The sequence below is a fragment of the Oncorhynchus mykiss genome, chromosome 27, assembly GCF_013265735.2.
Source record: "Oncorhynchus mykiss isolate Arlee chromosome 27, USDA_OmykA_1.1, whole genome shotgun sequence".
In the NCBI taxonomy this organism is placed as follows: domain Eukaryota; kingdom Metazoa; phylum Chordata; class Actinopteri; order Salmoniformes; family Salmonidae; genus Oncorhynchus; species Oncorhynchus mykiss.
This window is the reverse complement of record NC_048591.1, coordinates 36,578,565-36,595,885: the sequence shown is the minus strand read 5'-3', so window position 1 is coordinate 36,595,885 and position 17,321 is coordinate 36,578,565. Positions and strand designations below refer to the sequence as shown.

Genomic DNA, 17,321 nt, shown 5'->3' with positions numbered 1-17,321 from the left:
ACACTCTCTCCTGGAGGTTACAATGTCATTGTCTGTTTAACACACACAGTAGTAAGTCAGACTGGCTCTCCGAAGTACAGCCTGTGGGCGTCCGTATTCATCTTCATGACAATCAACTCTCTCCTTCTCTTAATTTATCTCTCTACCACCTCTCATCTCTCATTCTCTCATTCCATCTCTCAATCCATCTCGCCATCTCTCTAACAACTCTCATCTCTCATTCTCTCAATCCATCTCTACCAACTCTCATCTCTCATTCTCTCAATCCAACTCTCCATCTCTCATCTCTCATTCTCTCAATCCATCTCTCCATCTCTACCACCTCATCTCTGATTCTCTCAATCCATCTCTCCATCTCTCTACCACCTCTCATCTCTCATTCTCTCAATCCATCTCTCCATCTCTCATCTCTCATTCTCTCAATCCATCTCTCTACCACCTCTCATCTCTCATTCTCTCAATCCATCTCTCCATCTCTCTACCACCTCTCATCTCTCATTCTCTCAATCCATCTCTCAATCCATCTCTCCATCTCTCTACAACTCTCATCTCTCATTCTCTCAATCCATCTCGCCATCTCTCTACCAACTCTCATCTCTCATTCTCTCAATCCTTCTCTACCAACTCTCATCTCTCATTCTCTCAATCCTCTACCAACTCTCATCTCTCATTCTCTCAATCCATCTCTCCACCTCTCTACCACTTCTCATCTCTCATTCTCTCAATCCTTCTCTACCAACTCTCATCTCTCATTCTCTCAATCCTTCTCTACCAACTCTCATCTCTCATTCTCTCAATCCATCTCTCTACCACCTCTCATCTCTCATTCTCTCAATCCATCTCTCTACCACTTCTCATCTCTCATTCTCTCAATCCTTCTCTACCAACTCTCATCTCTCATTCTCTCAATCCATCTTTCTACCACCTCTCATCTCTCATTCTCTCAATCCATCTCTCTACCACTTCTCATCTCTCATTCTCTCAATCCATCTCTCCATCTCTCTACCACCTCTCATCTCTCATTCTCTCAATCCTTCTCTACCAACTCTCATCTCTCATTCTCTCAATCCATCTCTCTACCACCTCTCATCTCTCATTCTCTCAATCCATCTCTCTACCACTTCTCATCTCTCATTCTCTCAATCCATCTCTCCATCTCTCTACCACCTCTCATCTCTCACTCTCAATCCATCTCTCCATCACCTCTCATCTCTCACTCTCTCAATCCATCTCTCCATTTCTCTACCAACTCTCCTTCTCTCCTTCTGTCTCTTATTTTCCTAAACCCCCATCTCCCCTTCTAACTCTACCTCCATGAACGCTAACTCAACCTCCTTAATCTCTCCATTCATCTCTCCGTCTCTTCCTCTCTTTCCATCTCTTCATCTATCGTTCAGTCCCTCTATCTGTGTACTAGTGAGAATCATGTCATGTTGCTGGTACTTTGACGGGTGGAGTGTGCTGTTACGACAGCGGGAGATGGATCGATGGGTTTCTCTGTCACAGAGTGGACACACACACACACAACTCATTCGGTGGTTGTTGAGACACTGCAGCATCCTCTGAGATATGAAGACATGTATTGTAACATCTCGTTGGGTTTCCGGCAGCTGGTACCCAACTTCCCTGTCTGTTATTTCTCTTCTCTTTCTCCTCCCTCACTCACTCCTGCCCCCTCCCTCACCCATCGTGCCTCCTTCCTCCCTTCCGCCCAGGGGGTGAGTCGGTGTGTGAGTGTGTGTTTGGTTGGTGGGGTAATGGTGGAGTAAGGTAGGCAAGGCTCTCCTCCGTGGGCGAGGTGTGTGTTAGAGAGAAAGAGGCTCAGATCCATGCTAACCTGATTTAGCTTTGGCCGCGCCGGGGAGGCTAACATGATTACCTCTGGCTAATGGCCCTACTGACTGAGAGAGGGGGAGGAGAGGGAGTGGGGAGGATAGCCTTCAATAATTATCCCCCTCCCTCCCCAGGCATTGATGGATACAACTTTAGAGGTCTCTGTTCTGCTCTCTCGCTCTCCCTCTTTCTCTGCTCTGCTCTCTCTTTCCACCAAGTGCTCCTGATCCTGCTCTCTTCCCTCACACTACCTCCTTTATCATACTTCCTCTGCAACCCCTCCCTTTGTCCCTCTATTTCTCTCTCTAGCATCTATATCTTCTCTCTCTCTCTCTCTCTCTCTCTCTCTCTCTCTCTCTCTCTTTCTCTCTCTCTCTCTCTCTCTCTCTCTCTCTCTCTCTCTCTCTCTCTCTCTCTCTCTCTCTCTCTCTCTATCTCTCTCTCTCTCTCTCTCTCTCTCTCTCTCTCTCTCTTTCTCTGTCTACAGCGATCAGGAGGTAGGAGAATGGCTGGAATGATGAAGAACATCCCCTTGTCATCCTCTTCCTAGGCTCCTCTGGAATCGGTAACTCCTCTTTTCATCCCTCTCTCTTCATCCTTCGTTCCACTCATTTGTACCACTCAGCTGTGATGTCATGGATCCTCTCTATAGCAGTATCCTGGTTAAAAGATCAGGAGAAGCCACACTTTAGTAGCTCCAATACAATAATTTATTCACCACAGCAAGCTCTCTTCATCAGGGTTTCCTATCAAACACTGCAGGGCACCAGTGTATACAGTTGAAGTCGGAAGTTTACATACATCTTAGCCAAATACATTTCAACTCAGTTTTTCACAATTCCTGACATTTCATCCTAGTAAAAATTCCCTGTCTTAGGTCAGTTTGGATCACCACTTTATTTAAAAAATGATTAATATCAGCTTTTATTTCTTTCATCACATTCCCAGTGGGTCAGTAGTTTACATATACTCAATTAGTATTTAGTAGCATTGCCTTTAAATGGTTTAACTTCGGTCAAACATTTTGGGTAGCCTTCCACAAGCTTCCCACAAAATGTTGGGTGAATTTTGGCCCAGTCAGCAGCAGTTGTTCTGGGTAAGATATGACAGGGTTGAGAGATAGGTGTGTGTGTGTGTGTGTGTGTGTGTGTGTGTGTGTGTGTGTGTGTGTGTGTGTGTGTGTGTGTGTGTGTGTGTGTGTGTGTGTGTGTGTGTGTGTGTGTGTGTGTGTGTGTGTGTGTGTGTGTGTGTGTGTGTGTGTGTGTGTGTGTGTGTGTGTGTGAGATATGACAGGGTTGAGGGATAGGTGTGTGTGTGTGTGTGTGTGTGTGTGTGTGTGTGTGTGTGTGTGTGTGTGTGTGTGTGTGTGTGTGTGTGTGTGTGTGTGTGTGTGTGTGTGTGTGAGATATGACAGGGCTGGGAGATAGATGGAGGGAGACAGTGTTCATATTCTCTCTGCCTCCAGCGACAGTGGCCAGGAGACATGAATATTTAACACAGCAAGTCCCCATCTCTCTGTCTGGAGATATTACGCTCACACCATCCATATGAATATAATGCACACAGCATCCATATGAATATAATGCACACAGCATCCATATGGAGATGAACATTTAGAAGAGGAATATTTTACTGCCAACCATTATCCCTGACAGACAGAGAAATACAGGGAAAAACGATGAGAGAGAAAGAAAGATGATTGAAGGTTCTGCCAAAACTATTATCAACCAAACACCCTGTGACTCATCTGTGCCTTCTGATACAGGAAAAATGGTTATTGATCCACGAATCAGATAGCAGGGACAACCCCTCATAGCCTATCAGCAGCTCAGAGATCTACCTGAGATTCCACCCAGATCATTGTTACAATGTTCATGTGAAAACATCTTTAGCATGTTCAGAGGTTCCATTTAGAATCATGTGAGATCATCTTTAGAATGTTCAGAGGTTCCATTTAGAATCATGTGAGATCATCTTTAGAATGTTCAGAGGTTCCATTTAGAATCATGTGAGATCATTCTTAGAATGTTCAGAGGTTCCATTTCAAATCATGTGAGATCATCTTAGAATGTTCAGAGGCTTGGTTGAAAGTGGATTTCCGTCAAATCATTGATGTTCAACACTCTGTCCATACTGCACTCTGATTGGTCACTGCTCTCCTCTTCCCACAGGTAAGACTGAGCTGGACAAACAGGTGGCTCGTTATATGGACAACAGCAATAGTGGTATCAGCAATAGTGATCATAGTTTGTGTGTGTTTGTACTGCTCAGTAACCACAAGCCTTCTGTTCTCAGGGATTCATCTGTATGGACATGTCCGAATTCTAGGAGAAGCACGAGGTATGATATCATCAACACCACTTTCCCAAAACCAGGAAGATACTTCACATTCCCACAACCAGGAAGATACTTCATATTCCCAAAACCAGGAAGATACTTCACATTCCCACAACCAGGAAGAGACTTCATAGTCCCACAACCAGGAAGAGACTTCATATTCCCACAACCAGGAAGAGACTTCATGTTCCCACAACCAGGAAGAGACTTCATATTCCCAAAATCAGGAAGAGACTTCATATTCCCACAACCAGGAAGAGACTTCATGTTCCCACAACCAGGAAGAGACTTCATGTTCCCACAACCAGGAAGGTCATTGGGCTGGGATACATTACCTATCTACTGTAGGTGAGGGCTTGTCTGGATTTTCTACTGTCATCGTTTGGGTCAGCTTCCCAGTCGCTGTCATAAACCGTTTAACCCTGTATTGACTGAGCCTACCTCTCATCTCCCACAATTCAATTCCAGGAGATGTGTCCAGGTTCTCACAGAAACACAGACACATGCAGCATCTGAAGGAAGACACCTCTCACTGTTCCCAAAAGGCCCCCCCAATTTTTTTTTTGTATCAGAGGAAGTAGTTATCTGACATCATCTTCGTATCAATATGCTCATCTACCTCAGTTTTACCTGTTATCATAATTCGTTCTCAATCTCCTCCTTTTCACTTCTCACTTTCTCTCTCTTTCTTTCCATCTCCCTCTCCTCTCTCTCATCTTTCTCACAATCTCTCTCTCCCTTTCTCTCTCTCTCTCTCTCTCTCTCTCTCTCTCTCCCTCTCTCTCTCTCTCTCTCTCTCTCTCTCCATCTCTCTCTCTCTCTCTCCTTCTCTCTCTCTCTCTCTCTCTCTCAGGGCCGTCTTACAGATGGCAAGGGGAAGACCATTGAGTGTAAGGACACCATCTTCATCATAACCTTGAGCGTGGCCAGTGACGACATCGCCCAGCATGGAGGCCCAGGAGCTCAGCCGCAGGAAACTGGCCGACAACCTGGGTGAGACACACACACACACACACACACACACACACACACACACACACACACACTAAACAGTTGTTAATTGCTCCTTTTCTCCAGATGAGGTTCAGAAGAGTGATGTCACCATCTCCAGGCAGTTTAAGGGTGCTGTGATTCGCCCCATACTGAAGGTAACTCCTCACCCCCTCGTCCTATACCCAATCACAGCATCTCTGCAATGAGATGGATTGGTTGAGCCGCTGTTTTGAAAATCTCGAATTGATGAATTCATTGTTTCGCTCCCCAGGCCCATTTCCGGAGAGACGAGTTTCTGGGGCGGATCAATGAGATTGTCTACTTCCTGCCGTTCTGCCCCTCTGAACTGCAGCAGCTTGTCAGCAAAGAGCTCAACTTCTGAGAAGGTGACTGATGGTGTGTGTGGGGATATGTACGGACTGTGTGTGGTTTGTACTCTCCATATGGGTGTTTTTCATTGGCGTGTGTGTTGACTATAGAGACCCACTCAGATCAATAAAAGATGCTCTGCTCTGATCTGATTGTAGTGTTTAACATCACATAAATATTTAAATATCAATATCACTCTGTTTCCGTCAGCCAACTCCGCCTCAGAAAACTGATAGGCACATGACTCATCAGTGTGTGTCTGATGAATGGTGATAATAGCCGTTCTTATCAAAGTAACTCCGGAGGGATGTAGCTAGCTATGGCACCCTGGGTAGAAGTTGCCCTTAGGCACAGACCTAGGATCTGCTCAGCCTTCCTAAATCCTAACCTCAACCATCCAGAGAAAAACACCGAGTTGACCTCAGATCAGTGTCCAGTGGTAACTAATTCATCCTAATCTGTTGGAGCTAGATGAACCGGATCTGAGAGCCTCCCAAGTGGCCTAAGACACTGCATCACAGTGCTAGCATCACAGTGCTAGCATCACAGTGCTAGCTGTGCCACTAGAGATTCTGGATTTGAGTCCAGGCTCTGTTGCAGCCGGCCGCGACCGGGAGACCCATGGGAAGGCGCACAATTGGCCCAGCGTCACCCGGGTTAGGGGAGGGATTGGCCCAGCGTCACCCGGGTTAGGGGAGGGATTGGCCCAGCGTCACCCGGGTTAGGGGAGGGATATGCCGGCAGGGATGTTCTTGTCCCATCGCGCCTTAGTGGTGTTTCCTCTGACACATTGGTGCTGCTGGTTTCCGGGTTAAGCGGGTATTGTGTCAAGAAGCAGTGCGGCTTGGTTGGGTTGTAATTTGGAGGAGGCATGGCTCTCGACCTTCATCTCTCCCGAGGTCGTACAGGAGGTGCAGCGATGAGACAGGCTGTAACTACCAATTGGATATCACGAAATTGGGGAGAAAAGGGGGTTAAAATATATACAGTGCCTTGCGAAAGTATTCGGCCCCCTTGAACTTTGCAACCTTTTGCCACATTTCAGGCTTCAAACATAAAGATGTAAAACTGTAGTTTTTTGTGAAGAATCAACAACAAGTGGAACACAATCATGAAGTGGAACGACATTTATTGGATATTTCAAACTTTTTTAATAAATCAAAAACTGAAAAATTGGGCGTGCAAAATTATTCAGCCCCTTTACTTTCAGTGCAGCAAACTCTCTCCAGAAGTTCAGTGAGGATCTCTGAATGATCCAATGTTGACCTAAATGACTAATGATGATAAATACAATCCGCCTGTGTGTAATCAAGTCTCTGTATAAATGCACCTGCACTGTGATAGTCTCAGAGGTCCGTTAAAAGCGCAGAGAGCATCATGAAGAACAAGGAACACACCAGGCAGGTCCGAGATACTGTTGTGAAGAAGTTTAAAGCCGGATTTGGATACAAAAAGATTTCCCAAGCTTTAAACATCCCAAGGAGCACTGTGCAAGCGATAATATTGAAATGAAAGGAGTATCAGACCACTGCAAATCTACCAAGACCTGGCCGTCCCTCTAAACTTTCAGCTCATACAAGGAGAAGACTGATCAGAGATGCAGCCAAGAGGCCCATGATCACTCTGGATGAACTGCAGAGATCTACAGCTGAGGTGGGAGACTCTGTCCATCGGACAACAAAGTATATTGCACAAATCTGGCCTTTATGGAAGAGTGGCAAGAAGAAAGCCATTTCTTAAAGATATCCATAAAATGTGTTGTTTAAAGTTTGCCACAAGCCACCTGGGAGACACACCAAACATGTGGAAGAAGGTGCTCTGGTCAGATGAAACCAAAATTGAACTTTTTGGCAACAATGCAAAACGTTATGTTTGGTGTAAAAGCAACACAGCTGAACACACCATCCCCACTGTCAAACATGGTGGTGGCAGCATCATGGTTTGGGCCTGCTTTTCTTCAGCAGGGACAGGGAAGATGGTTAAAATTGATGGGAAGATGGATGGAGCCAAATACAGGACCATTCTGGAAGAAAACCTGATGGAGTCTGCAAAAGACCTGAGACTGGGACGGAGATTTGTCTTCCAACAAGACAATGATCCAAAACATAAAGCAAAATCTACAATGGAATGGTTCAAAAATAAACATATCCAGGTGTTAGAATGGCCAAGTCAAAGTCCAGACCTGAATCCAATCGAGAATCTGTGGAAAGAACTGAAAACTGCTGTTCACAAATGCTCTCCATCCAACCTCACTGAGCTCGAGCTGTTTTGCAAGGAGGAATGGGAAAAAAATTCAGTTTCTCGATGTGCAAAACTGATAGAGACATACCCCAAGCGACTTACAGCTGTAATCGCAGCAAAAGGTGGCGCTACAAAGTATTAACTTAAGGGGGCTGAATAATTTTGCACGCCCAATTTTTCAGTTTTTGATTTGTTAAAAAAGTTTGAAATATCCAATAAATGTCGTTCCACTTCATGATTGTGTCCCACTTGTTGTTGATTCTTCACAAAAAAATACAGTTGTATATCTTTATGTTTGAAGCCTGAAATGTGGCAAAAGGTCGCAAAGTTCAAGGGGGCCGAATACTTTCGCAAGGCACTGTATCTAAAAACGATTGGGATCTGTGATCAATAGGAGTGATCAGAGATGTTTCATACGAGCTTGCCATGTTAATAAAGGTGCACTATGCAGAAATCGCTTCGCTATTTCCTGGATGCTGAAATTCGAATAGTTCGACTAATTTCAGTTTATGTGACAAAACAAGCAAGTAGAGTGTAGAGAATCATTGTACCATCTAAACCGCTGTGAAATATATTTTCCATAAACAAAAATGTTGTATTTTCTTTCAGCTGTTTGAAGCTGGTGTACAAAACCAAAAGTAAAAGACCCCCAAAACGGGAAGCATAGAAATAGACTTCTTAGACTTGCTTTCAATGAGAAATCTATAACTAACATTTCTGAATCCAGGCTAAGCGCATTAGCACAGGATTCTTATTCTTGTTCTTTAACACAGGGAGAAATGTTGTCTGACACCCTACGCCTCACAAGTCCTCAACTGGCAGCTTCATTAAATAGTACCCACAAAACACCAGTCTCAACGTCAACAGTGAAGAGGCGACTCCGGGATGCTGGCCTTCTAGGCAGAGTTCCTCTGTCCAGTGTCTATGTTATTTTGCCCATCTTAATCTTTTGTTTTTATTGGCCAGTCGGAGATATGGCATTTCATTGCAACTCTGCCTAGAAGGCCAGCATCCCGGAGTCGCCTCTTCATTGTTGATGTTGAGACTGGTGTTTTGCGGGTACTATTTAATGAAGCTGCCAGTTGAGGACTTGTGAGGTGTCTGTTTCTCAAACTAGACACTAATGTACTTGTACTCTTGCTCAGTTGTGCACCGGGGCCTCCCACTCCTCTTTCTATTCTGGTTAGAGCCAGTTTGCACTGTTCTGTGAAGAGAGTAGTAGACAGCGTTGTACGAGATCTTCAGTTTCTTGGCAATTTCTCGCATGGAATAGTCTTCATTTCTCAAAACAAGAATAGACTGACGAGTTTCAGAAGAAAGATCTTTGTTTCTGGCCATTTTGAGACTGTAATCGAACGCACAAATGCTGATGCTCCAGATATTAAACTAGTCTAAAGAAGGTCAGTTTTATTGCCTCTTTAATCAGAACAACAGCTTTCAGCTGTGCTAACATAATTGCAAAATGATTTTAAAATGATCAATTGGCCTTTTAAAATTATAAACTTGGATTAGCTAACACAAAGTGCCATTGGAACACAGGAGTGATGGTTACTTATAATGGGCCTCTGAACGCCTATATATTCCATAAAAAAAATCAGCCATTTCCAGCTACAACAGTGATTTACAACATTAACAATGTCAACACTGTATTTCTGATCATTTAGATTTTGTTTTAATGGACAAAAACTGTGCTTTTCTTTCAAAAACAAGGACATTTTTAAGTGGCCCTCTGACCTACACGTCTCACCATCCTCCGACCTACACGTCTCACCATCCTCTGACCTACACATCTCACCATCCTCTGACCTACACATCTCACCATCCTACGACCTACACATCTCACCATCCTCTGACCTACACAACTCACCATCCTCCGACCTACAGTGGCTTGAGAAAGTATTCACCCCCCTTGACATTTTTTCCATTTTGTTGCCTTACAACCTGGAATTAAAATAGATTTTTGTGGGGTTTGTATCATTTGATTTACACAACATCCCTACCACTTTGAAGATGCCAAATGTTTTTTTATTGTGAAACAAACAATAAATAAGACAAAAAAACAGAAAACTTGAGCATGCATAACTATTCACCCCCCCAAAGTCAATACTTTGTAGAGCCACATTTTGCAGAAATTACAGCTGCAAGTCTCTTGGGTTATGTATCTATAAGCACTGAGATTTTTGCCCATTCTTCAACGCCAAACTGCTCCAGCTCCAAGTTGGATGGGTTCCGCTGGTGTACAGCAATCTTTAAGTCATACCACAGATTCTCAATTGGATTGAGGTCTGGGCTTTGACTAGGCCATTCCAAGACATTAAAATGTTTCCCCTTAAACCCCTCGAGTGTTGCTTTAGCAGAATGCTTAGGGACATTGTCCTGCTGGAAGGTGAACCTCCGTCCCAGTCTCAAATCTCTGGAAGACTGAAACAGGTTTCCCTCAAGAATTTCCCTGTATTTAGCACCACCCATCATTCCTTCAATTCTGACCAGTTTCCCAGTCCCTGCCGATGAAAAACATCCCCACAGCATGATGCTGCCACCACCATGCTTCACTGTGGGGATGGTGTTCTCGAGGTGATGAGAGGTGTTGGGTTTGCACCAGACATAGAGTTTTCCATGATGTCCAAAAAGCTCAAATTGAGTCTCATCTGACCAGAGTACCTTCTTTCATATGTTTGGGGAGTCTCCCACCCTACCTATACACCTCACCATCCCCCGACTTACACATCTCACAATCACCCCAACCTATACGTCTCACCATCACCCCGACCTACGTGTCTCACCATCACCCAGACCTACATGTCTCATCATCACCCAGACCTACATGTCTCACCATCACCCCAAACTACACGTCCCACCATCACCCCAACCTACATGTCTCACCATCACCCCAACCTACATGTCTCACCATCACCCCAACCTACATGTCCCACCATCACCCCAACCTACATGTCTCACCATCACCCCAACCTACACGTCTCACCATCACCCCAACCTACATGTCTCACCATCACCCCAACCTACATGTCCTACCATCACCCCAACCTACATGTCTCACCATCACCCCGACCTACATGTGTCACCATCACCCCAACCTACACGTCTCACCATCACCCCAACCTACATGTCTCACCATCACCCCAACCTACATGTCTCACCATCACCCCAACCTACATGTCTCACCATCCCCCCAACCTACATGTCTCTCTCCCCTCATTAGGCAAAGCAGAGGCATGACATGACTCTGCTGTGGGACCACCCCGTTCTGGACCTGCTGGCTGGAGGGTACAACCTGCACTATGGAGCCCACTCCTTAAAACACGCACACACACACACACACACACACACACAGACACACACACACACACACACACACACACACACACACACACACACACACACACACACACACACACACACACACACACACACACTGCGGAGCCCTCTCCATCAAACATGAGGTACACACACTGAATGTATATTTTTCTCTTCAGTCGTTTTCAAAGCATACTAGTGTTTGTCTGCTTCAACTAACACACACACACACACACACACACACACACACACACACACACACACAGTGGAGACCTCTCCATCAAGCATGAGGTACACATTCACACACAATGCAGATCCTTCTCCTTCAAACATGAGGTACACACACACACACACACACACACTGCAGATCCCTCTCCTTCAAACATGAGGTACACATACACACACACACACACACACAATGCAGATCCTTCTCCTTCAAACATGAGGTACACATACACACACACACACACACACTGCAGATCCCTCTCCTTCAAACATGAGGTACACATACACACACACACACACACACAATGCAGATCCTTCTCCTTCAAACATGAGGTACACATACACACACACACACACACACTGCAGATCCCTCTCCTTCAAACATGAGGTACACATACACACACACACACACACACTGCAGATCCCTCTCCATCAAACATGAGGTACACATACACACACACACACACATACTGCAGATCCCTCTCCATCAAACATGAGGTACACATACACACACACACACACATACTGCGGAGCCCTCTCCATCAAACATGAGGTACACACACTGAATGTATATTTTTCTATTCAGTCGTTTTCAAAGCATACTAGTGTTTGTCTGCTTCAACTAACACACACACACACACACACACACACACTGCAGATCCCTCTCCTTCAAACATGAGGTACACATACACACACACACACACACACATACTGCGGAGCCCTCTCCATCAAACATGAGGTACACACACTGAATGTATATTTTTCTATTCAGTCGTTTTCAAAGCATACTAGTGTTTGTCTGCTTCAACTAACAATAAGGGTCCATGCAGAGCTCTCCCACTTACTTGTCTCCCCCTCTGTTTCATTACTGACTACATAAGGAGAGTTACAGTTTTTTTCGATTGCTAAACGACAGTGGACACAACTGGAGTCACATGTGCAAAACTCTAACTACAGTCTGCACAGCAGCAGTTCATGTGGACCAAACTCTAGTTCGTTTTTCATTGCTTGAACACAGTTTTCAAAACTCTACACACTTATCCCATGACTTTAACCACAACCTGCACAACACTGTGGATTTACAGCACTTTGTTCAAATGCTAACACACTGCTGTCAAAACTGTGAACCACACATTCAAAACGGAATAGATTTCAGCCTTGTGCCTTTCAAACACTGCTGATTGCAATTTCAGCTGAAAGGCTAAGCAGGTGTCTTGTTTTAGACTTGTTAGTGAACACACACACATATTACAGTATATATAGGTAGAGCCCAGAAAGACTCATTTTGGAAATGGAACAAGGAAGATGGGTTCGTGGAGGGAGAAGGGTGGCAGGGAGAGGGCGGATGCGTGGAGGAAGACAAATAAGACAAAGAGCTGTTATTTCAGATGAAATAAGGGCTACACTTATAGACCATGTCGTGAACCATGGTCTCTCATTGAGAGAGGCAGGGTTGAGGGTGCAACCCAATCTGCAAAGATCCACAGTGGCATCTGTAATGCGAATTTTCCATCATGCAAACAGGTGAGAGTTACATCCTTACAGTAAATGAAAACATTACAGGAATCTATTTTGTATTGCAATTATAGAATATTTACAGATATATATTACAGTAAGTTTGACTGTAAAATATATTTTTACAACAGGACCCAAAGGCTGCCCCCAACAGGGGGAAGAGGAAAAATATTTTCAGATGCGCAGGAAAATGCTATTGTTGACATGGTTGTTGTCAACAATGCAATAAAACTGCGGGAGATTCAAGATAGAGTGCTGTCAAAGGGCCACTGTGGAGGTTCCAGGCCAAAGAGGGGGAAATATCACCATGTGTGCTGCAATGGCCAATGATGGTTTGCTTCTCAACACACCACTCATTGGCCCATACAACACAGAAAGGCTTATAGCTTTCCTAGAACAGCTCTATGCTCAGCTAGTGCCAGCAGAACAGGGGGAGCCAGTAAGAAACCCCCAAGTTTTTGTCATAGTTTGCGATAACGTTGCTTTTCACCACTCTGCAGCTGTCACAGATTGGTTTGCAGCACATCACAGATTTATGGTTTTGTACCTGCCTGCATATTCACCCTTCCTCAACCCAATAGAGGAGTTTTTCTCTGCCTGGAGGTGGAAAGTGTTTGGTCACCACCCACATGACCAAATGTCTCTTTTGGAAGCCATGTGTGCCGGATGTGAGGACACGAGTCCAGAGGACTGCCAGGGATGGATAAGGCACTCCAGAAGGTTCTTCCCCAGGTGCATGGCAAGAGAAAACATTAGATGTGATGTTGAAGAAAACCTGTGGCCTGATGCTAGAGAGAGGCAGGATTAGCCCCTCAATTATTTGTTTGAATTACAGTATGTACTTTTAGTTTCTACCTTTTTTTTCTCATTACTGTAATTCCGTAAATTACTACAGACTATTGAAGCAAACTGCTAATTTTCATTTACCTTAAAGAATTGTTATGTTCTAAAAAATGTTAATAAATCATGTGAAAGAACGTCACTCTTTTCTTTGAAGAAAATATTACTTTGTATGAAGTCACTGAAATTGTTCAAACTGTAAAGATAAAAAGTTTGTATTTTCTTTATTGGTGTTTGATGCTAGTGTTTTTACTCTCAGTGTGTTCTGAGTGACAGTGTGTGTTATCTCAGTGAGGGTTGTGCATAGTGTTTGGCTGCACTGAGCGTGTTTTGAGCCATGTGTTAAGAGTTGTGTTGCTTGGAATGAGTTTTGCAGGTGATGTGAACTGTTTAGCTCAGGTGACTGTTGGTAGTGCAGACTGTAATTAGAGTTTTGCACATGTGACTCCAGTTGTGCCCACTGTCGTTTAGCAATCGAAAAAAACTGTAAGAACACAATGTCAAATACAGGAAACCTAGTCAAATAATTAACATCCAATCACATTAACCGTTACTCTCTCGCAGGAATTCCACTAACGTTCGTATGTAGCCAAACGTAGCTGCTGCTCGTGTTGGTGTCTGTACTGATGGTGCAAAAGCCATGACAGGGAGACATAGTGGAGTGGTGACGCGTGTGTAAGTTTTGCACATGTGACTCCAGTTGTGCCCACTGTCGTTTAGCAATCGAAAAAAACTGTCAAGGCCCAGTGCAGTCAGACGTGATTTTTCTGTGTTGTGTGTATATATATATATATATTTATATATCCACTGAGGTTGGAATAATTCTGTGAAATATTGACAACGATAATAACTTCCTATTAGTGTAAGAGCTGTTTGACAAAACCTGTTTTGGCTGGATGGATTTTTGCCCTCTTTGGTGACGTCACCAGGCGGTATAAGTTAATAGACCAGTAACAAAGACTTTCAAACCTCTGTCAATAACAGCTCGTTTTCAGGTTACATATCCCTCCCACTAGGCTCCTCCAATTAGGCCCCTCACTCAGACCACTCCCAGACAGTCATGGCAAAATTCTTGCATGAGAAGTTGCTCTTAGCTAAGAAGATAAGTTGGTTTCTTTTTTACCATTTGAATTGAAAACAATCACAATAAGGTACTTAATTGTTACCCAGAAATGATTTGAGATAAAAACAGCTGCATTAGACCTTCAACAGATAACAATTTGGGTCAAACTGTCAGAAATACTCTGCTTTTCTGAAGATATCCTAGACTTCTGTATATTATGTCATCTGGTTCATCAGTTGTTTAATCAAATCCAAACACAGGTCACACTGGTTTTGAGTTGAGCCGTGTGTCAGTATTAGGCCTGACTGGTCTGGTTTGTTGTGTTACCAGGTGGAGTGGGAGGTGGTCATCCAACTGACAGCGGCCTACGAGCAGGAGCGCCTCTCTAAAGGCTGCACCCTCCGCCTGTCTGTCCACACAGAGGACAGGGGCGGGGCCGGGGGGCAGGAAGGGAAGGGGCAGGGCATTATCAGTCTGCATCTGAAGGTAATTGGGAAGGACAGCACAGCACGGATACTGGATATACGCCCTCCTCTCAGCCCCGATCACTAACACACAGCACGGATACTGGATATACGCCCTCCTCTCAGCCCCGATCACTAACACACAGCACGGATACTGGATATACGCCCTCCTCTCAGCCCCGATCACTAACACACAGCACGGATACTGGATATACGCCCTCCTCTCAGCCCCGATCACTAACACACAGCACGGATACTGGATATACGCCCTCCTCTCAGCCCCGATCACTAACACACAGCACGGATACTGGATATACGCCCTCCTCTCAGCCCCGATCACTAACACACTGCACAAATACTGGATATACACCCTCCTCTCAGCCCCGATCACTAACACACTGCACGGATACTGGATATACGCCCTCCTCTCAGCCCCGATCACAAACACACTGCGCGGACACTGGATATATGCCCTCCTCTCAACGTATCACCTCATAGTAACGTCTCACCTCGTAGTAACGTATCACCTCGTAGTAACGTATCACCTCGTAGTAACGTATCACCTCGTAGTAACGTATCACCTCGTAGTAACGTATCACCTCGTAGTAACGTATCACCTCATAGTAACGTATCACCTCATAGTAACGTCTCACCTCGTAGTAACGTATCACCTCGTAGTAACGTATCACCTCGTAGTAACGTATCACCTCGTAGTAACGTATCACCTCGTAGTAACGTATCACCTCGTAGTAACGTATCACTTCGTAGTAACGTATCACTTCATAGTAACGTATCACCTCGTAGCCATGAGTTGGTTTTCATGGAGCTAATTAGTCAATAAGGCCCAAGAGGGTGTGGTATATGGCCAATATACCACGGCTAAGGGCTGTTCTTATGCATGACGCAACATGACCATATACCACAAACCCCAGAGGAGCGTTATTGCTATTATAAACTGGTTGGTTACCAATGTAATTAGAACAGTAAACAAGCCATTTTGTGTTATACCCGTGGTATATTGTCTGAGGACAGGACCCAATCTACCCGGTTAATAATAAGAATTATAAACTGGGTGGTGCAAGCCATGAATGTTGATTGGCTGACAGCTGTGATTTGTGTGATGTCGGGGGTTTGTGGAATATGACCAATATACCACGGCTAAGTGCTGTATCCAGGCACTCCACATTGAGTCGTGCATAAGAACAGCCCTTAGCCGTGGTATATTAGCTATATACCACACCTCCTTGGGCCTTACTGCTTAAATAGAACCTCTCAGAAGAAACACATTGCACTGGCTGTCTGTTACTCTTCATACTGTATCCACAGCACACACACATTGGTTCTGAGTCATCTGAGTCATGTAAACGGTGACATTAGAAAGTAACTCAAGTTTATGGATGATAAATGATGGATATCAATAAACTGCCTCGTGAAATGTTTCAGTATAGTTGGATGCATTGCGGCCTTTGTCACAAAAATGTTTAGTGGTGTTCGGTGGGAATCAATCTGACATTGTAAAGATATGAATATTATTTAGACACTTTAATGTATCCTTCACGTTTACAAGGAGCCGAGCTAAAGAAGCAACACATTTTTCATTGTTGCATATGAACCCCCATCGTGTTGTAAATAAAGCTGCTGTGGTCAATGGAAATTCCTGTCTTTGTCTTGTTGGTGTTCCGCTGTCACTCTAACCTGTCTGTTGTGTCACGGAGTGTGGGTGGGAATTCTAGAACAACAACAGTTGTCGTTCTGGTGACAACATGATGGAGGAATTTATTGGGAATGCAGTGTGCATGCACGCGTGCGTGTGCATACTGTGAGAATTGTGTATGTGTGAGAAAGCAGGAGAGCATTTTGCATTGTGTGTGTGTGTGTGTGTGTGTGTGTGTGTGTGTGTGTGTGTGTGTGTGTGTGTGTGTGTGTGTGTGTGTGTGTGTGTGTGTGTGTGTGTGTGTGTGTGTGTGTGTGTGTGTGTGTGTGTGTGTGTGTGTGTGTGTGTGTGTGTGATGGTGGAGCTGGTGTTGCAGAAGGTGAGGAGGGAATATGGGAGGGCCATTCCTCTGTGTCCCTCTCTGCCAGGGTTCCATAGAGATGTAGAGCCTCTTCTTCCCTGCAGGGAGGGA

At 44.6% G+C, this 17,321-nt stretch overlaps 1 long non-coding RNA gene across 1 annotated transcript; it reads left to right on the top strand.

Moving 5' to 3' along the window:
* The first annotated feature begins 2,235 nt into the window (after positions 1 to 2,235).
* On the top strand, positions 2,236 to 16,841 carry LOC110507945. Its single transcript, XR_005040079.1, has 6 exons — positions 2,236 to 2,398; positions 4,129 to 4,518; positions 5,024 to 5,163; positions 5,248 to 5,318; positions 5,435 to 5,549; positions 15,062 to 16,841. It is a non-coding gene; the product is annotated as an uncharacterized LOC110507945 (long non-coding RNA).
* The last annotated feature ends 480 nt before the right edge of the window (positions 16,842 to 17,321 follow it).